Source organism: Centruroides vittatus, unplaced genomic scaffold (assembly GCF_030686945.1).
Source record: "Centruroides vittatus isolate TY-2023 unplaced genomic scaffold, ASM3068694v2 contig_2067, whole genome shotgun sequence".
In the NCBI taxonomy this organism is placed as follows: domain Eukaryota; kingdom Metazoa; phylum Arthropoda; class Arachnida; order Scorpiones; family Buthidae; genus Centruroides; species Centruroides vittatus.
This window is the reverse complement of record NW_027121281.1, coordinates 1-7791: the sequence shown is the minus strand read 5'-3', so window position 1 is coordinate 7791 and position 7791 is coordinate 1. Positions and strand designations below refer to the sequence as shown.

General features: G+C 33.1%; 1 pseudogene; it reads right to left on the bottom strand.

Annotated features, from left to right (window-relative positions):
- Nucleotides 1–2741: 2741 nt before the first annotated feature.
- LOC136970627 (gastrula zinc finger protein XlCGF57.1-like) lies at nt 2742–3520 on the bottom strand (annotated as a pseudogene).
- Nucleotides 3521–7791: the final 4271 nt, after the last annotated feature.

Genomic DNA, 7791 nt, shown 5'->3' with positions numbered 1-7791 from the left:
TTAAACAAGAAAACAATACTTCGAAAATTCGAGCAGTTGTCGCTCGGATAGCCGTGGGTGCAGAAGTACTTTTACGTGCGCTACCTCCTGAATTTTGTGCCAAACCAAGGATATCAACGCCATTTAACCCTACGAACGCCGAATCAACGCCAGAATCAACGCCATTAGAACCTCCGAACGTCGCCAGAATCAACGCCATTAGAACCTATAAACGCCGCCGGAATCAACGTCGCTAGAATCTACGAACGCCTTTCCCAAGGTATTTATCACCACGCGAACTCGTTTGTAAGCTCTCTCTCTCAATCGCGTCACTAGACCCTTGATAATGTACATGAATCCTGTTCCAATTAAATATACGTTATGTTTTGTTAAAATGGCCTCTGTGTTCTCCTGTCCTCCATCCCGAATCCATACGCCCTAAAAACGCGACCGCTCGCGCGACCGATCGTAGAATCGCCGCGGTTTCCGTGTCAGCCGAGACACGGTGGTGTCAGACCTGACGTGACACCAAAGAGGTGCCGACCCCCCGGTCACAAAATCGACGAAAATTCAACACGAAGCGACACGCAACGGGGAAAAATTCAACACAAAGTGACACGCAACGGAGAAAAATTTGAACATCGGACAGGTTAATATATTTTTTCGTACATAGACCGTAATCGGAACAAATCCCTAATCTGAACAACTCCAGTCCCCAATTGATTCCGATTTTCGGTTCTCTACTGTACATGGTTAAAAAACTTACTAAAGACTCGAACTAAAAATTAGTATATTGAGAAATTAGTACAGTAGAGCGTCGGTAAGTGGAATGGCCGGAAAGTGGAACGATTTTCAGTCGGACTGTGTCGTGCTGAATCGAATGTTTTTGATACTAAATTTACTTCTAAAGTATAATTTTCATGTTTTTTTATATTCTTTAATATATTTATTTTGTTTGTACAAAATGCAGAAATAATTTTTAACGATACGATAGCCTCGATGATTATTATAAAAAATTTCGTTAGGCTTAAAATCGACGAAAATTCAACACGAAGCGACACGCAACGGAGAAAAATTCAACAGGAAGCGATACGCAACGAAGAAAAATTTGAACATCGGACAGGTTAATGTATATTTTCGTACAAAGTCGGAAACTGGAACAAATCATTAACTGGAAGGACCCGTCCCCAATTGGTTCCACTTTTCGACGCTCTACTGTATAGTAATATAGGAATACTTAGGTGATTTTATTATCTTATTTGTTTTAATTTTACACGTTTTTTGTTCTATATTTTTTGATATGTTTGTGTTCTATACATGGAACATATTTGTTCTATTTTCGTTTTTGACCTGAGGATGGACTGTTAATCAGGCTGAAAACGTTTGTTTTTCAAATATATTTTCTCAGCAACAAATTAAGGTGTTTTGTTTATTTACTTAATAAAATACTAAAAACAAAGATTATTCTTAGTTCTAAAACAAGTAAAAACTACTTTGACTTAATCTGACTTCGAAAAACAAATACAAGTTAAATAGACAAACTAATAATGAAACAAATCTCTTAAACTTTCATTATTAGTTTGTCAAATAGACATTAAGTCAAAGTAGTTTTTACTTGCTTTAGAACTAAGAATAATCTTTGTTTTTAGTATTTTATATTCTATTGTGTTAATTCGGGATTTCCCGAGGTGGGTATTGAACATTTAGGGACTGATGAATGTTTGCTGGCTAATGAGGAATGGCTAATACTTATATGGCTAAAACTATAGGCCTAAGAGGTTATGTCATATATATTTTATATACAGTAATATAATATAGGTTAATATATATAGTACAGTAAACTTACATGATATTGAAGGGATTGAGGAAAAAAATTTTTTTAATGCATTCAATATAAAAAACCGATTTGTACCCTTGTATTAATTGGTTGTTAGTTAATACAAGAGTATTTATTAATCAAATTATTAATTAACCTTTCATTTATATTGCTTTGTAGGAAACCGGAACCAGTTTTCCATTTTGTTCTCCTTACTTTTTGTGTATATAACACAGTAAAGTATTGGAATCGTATCAACTTTGAACCTCCGAATTTTTACCAATTTCAACCCAAAAAAGCCAAGAGAAATTCCTGCAATGATTTGCGTAATTTTCCCGTGTGTTATTTTAAAAATACGTAACATTTAATTTGTGTCTTGCGCCATCTTTCATGACATTTTGTTATAAAAAAAACGGCTCTTTATTATTAATTATTATAACAATTCAGGTATTGATATGAAGTTAGATAATGAAATTTATTAAGAGAAAAGCATGTTTCCAACAAATTTGTCAATAAACTCTGTTCTTTATGTTCAAACAAAAAATTGAAAATTTCAGCAAATTCGAAATCTTTAAATTTTGTGTTAAAACACATTCGCTAATAAATACAGAGTTCTGTCGATCAACAAAAGAGTTGTTTTTTTTTATAAAATTATAAAATTGGAAGGAATTACATCCGAATATGAATATCGTAATGTTTTTTAGTTGAAAATGTCAGGAAATTGAAAAAAAGTTAAGAAATGATTTTAATTTTAAACCATATTAAATTTTATTTGTGTATAATAATCAAAAGGTTTAAGGTTTTACTTAAACCTTTTGATTATTATACACAAATAAAAATTATAGGTTTCGAAGGAAAATTATTTCTAATTGTGAATATTGTAATGTTTTTTTTTTTAAGTCTATGTTTCGAATGAATTTCTTTGGACATATTGACATTCATACAGTTATTCTCTTGTGTGGGTCCGAAAGTGTTTAATTAAGCTTACTTTTACAGAAAACTTCCGTTTACACTAGTCACAACTATAGGCTTTTCTGCAGTGTGGGTGCGAAGATGTCGTATCAACGTTTTCTTTTCTCTAAACTTCTGTTTACATTCATCACAAGTGTAAGGCTTTTCTCCTGTATGTCTGCGAAGATGTGTAATTAAGTTGTCCTTCCGTGAAAACTTCTTTTTACACTCATCACACGTGTAAGACTTTTCTCCAGTGTGGATTCGAAGGTGTTTAATTAAGGTTCCCCTTTCTCTAAATTTCTGTTTACACTCGTCACAACTGTAAGGCTTTTCTCCAGTGTGGGTGCGAAGATGTCTAATTAAGGTTCCTTTTACAGAAAACTTCTGTTTACACTCGTCACAAGTGTAAGGCTTTTCTTTTGTATGGGTCCGAAGGTGTATATTTAAATGCGCCTTTTGTGTAAACTTTTCTTTACACTCCTCACAAGTGTAAGGCTTTTCTCCAGTGTGGGTGCGAAGATGTATAATTAAGCGCTCTTTCCGTGAAAATTTCTTTTCACACTCATCACAAGTGTAAGGCTTTTCTCCAGTGTGTGCGTGAAAATGTTTAATTAAGTGCTCTTTCCGTGAAAACTTCTGTTTACATTCATCACAGGTGTAAGGCTTTTCTCCTGTATGTATTCTTTCATGATTTTGCAAATGTTGTTTCGTTTTGAAATTCTTCTTGCAGTGTTTACATGAAAATTTGTTTCGGTTCCTTTTACCTGCAATTAAAAAATTGTTTTAAATAATATTTTATCTGTGTGTAATAAATTAATTTTCTTGAATAGAAACAATAAATAACCAGTAATAATATTTAACTAAAAATAAACATTTTTACATCGAAAAAGACATTTCTGCATCAAAACATAAAAACTAATTTTAGAAATGACAAAGTTCGAGTATAAAGATATCATATTACTAATAATTTTAACCATAGATAATCACAAACAACATATTAAAGTAAACAATTTCTGTAAAACATTTTAAAACTGTTTGTATATCTTCTTGCTTTTCCATTGATCCTTATTCCATGAAATAGGTTTCTCTCCTGCTTCTTCGATTATATTTTACAATGAAAAGCATCGATGTAAGTAAAACAATTATCGAATATATAATTTGTTTCTATAATCTTGGAAAATACTTTCTTCTGAACTTTGTGTTTTATCCAATGAACAACTGAAAGTAATAACAACTCACATTAAAAAAATTCTATAAAACTCTATTTAATTTGACTATTTTAACATTAGAATGTTTCACTCATAATCCTATTCACTTGTATTGTTAAATGTATAATTGTATAATATGTTACATTCGAATAAAACAAATATTGTATTTTTTAAAAATACTTCATAAAAAGAGGAATTCACAACGTTCAAGCCTGTAAAATACAAATTATTAAAAGTGAATAATGGATTTCATTTTTGCAGGATTCAATTTCGTTCTTCTCCTTTTTTAGTTTCTGTTTTCTGTATTTTCAAGATGAAAATCCGCTAAATGAAAAAAATAAAAGAATCTTAAATATCAGACAAATTCATATTCAAAGTATTTAGTATAGTGATTAAAATTTCTATTCTCTACGCTAAATCTTTTAATATATATAAATTCCCTCCTTTAATTATTTCATATTAACAGAGTACACATTTAGTAACATTACAATACATTTTTCAGAAATCATCTCTGGTATTCGAATTTCAACTACGATTACATTAATTAATTAAAGATGCTTTTATTAAATTTTATCACTTACTTCATTAAAAAATCTATCAACGAGTTTCTTAACTTACCCGGCAACAAGCTTACTTTTTAGGGTAGGAGTAATGTTCAAAATAACCCTCAGTCGGTTGAACAAACACAAAGTTTATATTTACAAGACAAATATACAAAATAATACAAAGTAATGTTACAAGTAATTATGCACAGAACACTAATCCAAGTGACCACCGACTATTGTCCGTACAAGTTCGTCGGAAAAACTCCTTACGATCTCCGGTTACAGACTGTGAATTGGCAATACCTCTGATTCAGGCAAAGTTCGTAATAGACCACTGGAGTTCACTTTCACCAGGTTTCCGTAACGTCCAACGAGAGAGATAGTTAGAACTTCGATAGAAACGATACGATCCGTTCCCGCCGAAACTACTGCTTATATAGCGGCCGGCGTTTGAATCCTCCGCCAATCAAATTCGAATGTTTCCACAACATTCGGCCAACGGTCACTTTCCGACAGCCAATCGTCCGTCGATCGTCGATTTGAAACACAACGGATCTTTCCAACGGACCTTTCTAACGGTTCTTCCGTCACGAAAGTTCGTTATATTAAAACAGGGCGGGAATCGCTCGCCTAGGCGACTCCATACCCTTACAGTAGGGATGAATTTCATAAAAAATTACAGTATGTCAATGGGAATAACGAGTAAAATCATTATTAAGTTAGACCCTACTGGAGATATGACACCCGACCCTCGTTTGTCTGTTCACCCCCTCGACCTTTAACCACCAAAATTGAATAGCATCAATGCCCCTAATACAGAAATTTTCTAGAGAAAGCGAAGGAGTTATCATGCTTTAAAAAAAGGTGAACAAAATAGTGCCTTTCACACACCCACACGAACGTTCATATACACAGAAAAATTCCTCCAAACTTTTTTTTTTCAATTTCTTGACGTTTTATGGTTACGAGTTCAAAAAACTAAAAATCTCGAAAGCTCATTTTTTCACTAATCGTCATAGTTCCCCTCGGTTATAGGCCTATATGACAACCAGGACAGTGATTATTAACTTCTTAAAACTCTCAACAAAACTTTCAAATGGACGAACTGACTCAGTACCCAGTCTTTCTCATGATAAAATACTGGAACTTGTTACATAGAAATTTTCAAGAAATAACTAACAAGAATAAATTCAAGTCAAACATAAGAAAAACCCTCTCGGTCAGATCTTCAAAGTAAGAACGTTCTAATCGAAAACAAGAAAGAAAAATAAAACCAACGATTCTGCTGATCAAAGACTTTTTTCTGCATAATCAATTCTAACAATGATAATTGATATACATCAAAAAGGAAAGAGAGAAGAAAAGGAAAGTAAATTTTCCGAAAGGTTTTTCGCTACAACGGATCACTTATGCCTTTTCTGTTTTAATGCAGGAAATTACTTTCTTCACTGTTTTTTTTTTTTTTTTTTTTTGTTAATTTTCTAATGTTTGGTTTGTTTTGTATTTTTGTGGCACTTGAAAAAGGCCAAATGGTCACAGCGTTTTTTAAGATTAATCTCAAACCTCATTCCATTTTAAATATGGATTAAAATCAACATGTAACAACGTACGATAATTCGATAAATAACTAATAATTTTACTCTGCTTTTAAATAGCCTAATCTCTTTCGTGTCATAAGCAAAAAATAGAGTTATATACATTTATCTGAAGACATTAGACATCTTATGTTGCATCTGACTAATATTTATCATCATAATATATATCATATTAGTAATAATTTAATAGATAATGTATATAAAATTTTAACCCAAACATTAAGAATAAATATTGTAATTTGAAACCGACTCATTATTATGTCAATGGACATATAAATGAGTTAACGATAAAATAATAGAACAATTAATTTTTGTATTTATTATTATTTTTCACTATACGTTCTGTAACGTAACTGTCGTAACGTATAGGTTTATTTTATTCATTTTGAACGTCATTTCTCATGTTTTTTGATTCTAACAAGTGAATTTCTCTGTGATATCATTTGGAACTTTCGAAAATATTATGAAAGTATTAAAATTAATTGTACATTATTTAACGATAAAGTGTTGACACTGAGTACCGATCTAATACACGTTTCATCTATTGTTTTAATGAAAACATTTGTTTGGAAATAAAGTCTTTATATGGAATTAGTCACATATCTTACATAAATTATATGTATAATATTGTTATATAACTTTAGTGAAAAAATATATTAACCTGTCCGATGTTCAAATTTTTCTCCGTTGCGTGTCACTTTGTGTTGAATTTTTCCCCGTTGCGTGTCGCTTCGTGTTGAATTTTCGTCGATTTTGTGACCGGGGGGTCGGCACCTCTTTGGTGTCACGTCAGGTCTGACACCACCGTGTCTCGGCTGACACGGAAACCGCGGCGATTCTACGATCGGTCGCGCGAGCGGTCGCGTTTTTAGGGCGTATGGATTCGGGATGGAGGACAGGAGAACACAGAGGCCATTTTAACAAAACATAACGTATATTTAATTGGAACAGGATTCATGTACATTATCAAGGGTCTAGTGACGCGATTGAGAGAGAGAGCTTACAAACGAGTTCGCGTGGTGATAAATACCTTGGGAAAGGCGTTCGTAGATTCTAGCGACGTTGATTCCGGCGGCGTTTATAGGTTCTAATGGCGTTGATTCTGGCGACGTTCGGAGGTTCTAATGGCGTTGATTCTGGCGTTGATTCGGCGTTCGTAGGGTTAAATGGCGTTGATATCCTTGGTTTGGCACAAAATTCAGGAGGTAGCGCACGTAAAAGTACTTCTGCACCCACGGCTATCCGAGCGACAACTGCTCGAATTTTCGAAGTATTGTTTTCTTGTTTAATGCTCTTTAGGGCGAAGGTGATGAGAACTGCTTTTGGGAACTAAATAAAGGATACGTTCTCATGTAAACGGTTGATAGTTAGTTTTAAGTTGTAGTAGTAATTGACAACAAGGCGACAACTATGACGTCATGGAAACTTTACCGTAGGTCCACAGTTCCGACACTTACAATTTTAAGCCTAACGAAAATTTTTATAATAATAATCGAGGCTATCGTATCGTTAAAAATTATTTCTGCATTTTGTACAAACAAAATAAATATATTGAAAAATATAAAAACATGAAAATTATACTTTAGAAGTAAATTTAGTATCAAAAACGTTCGATTCAGCACGACACAGTCCGACTGAAAATCGTGCCGATTACCGGCGATTCCGATTACCAGAGTGCCGATTTACGACTCTCT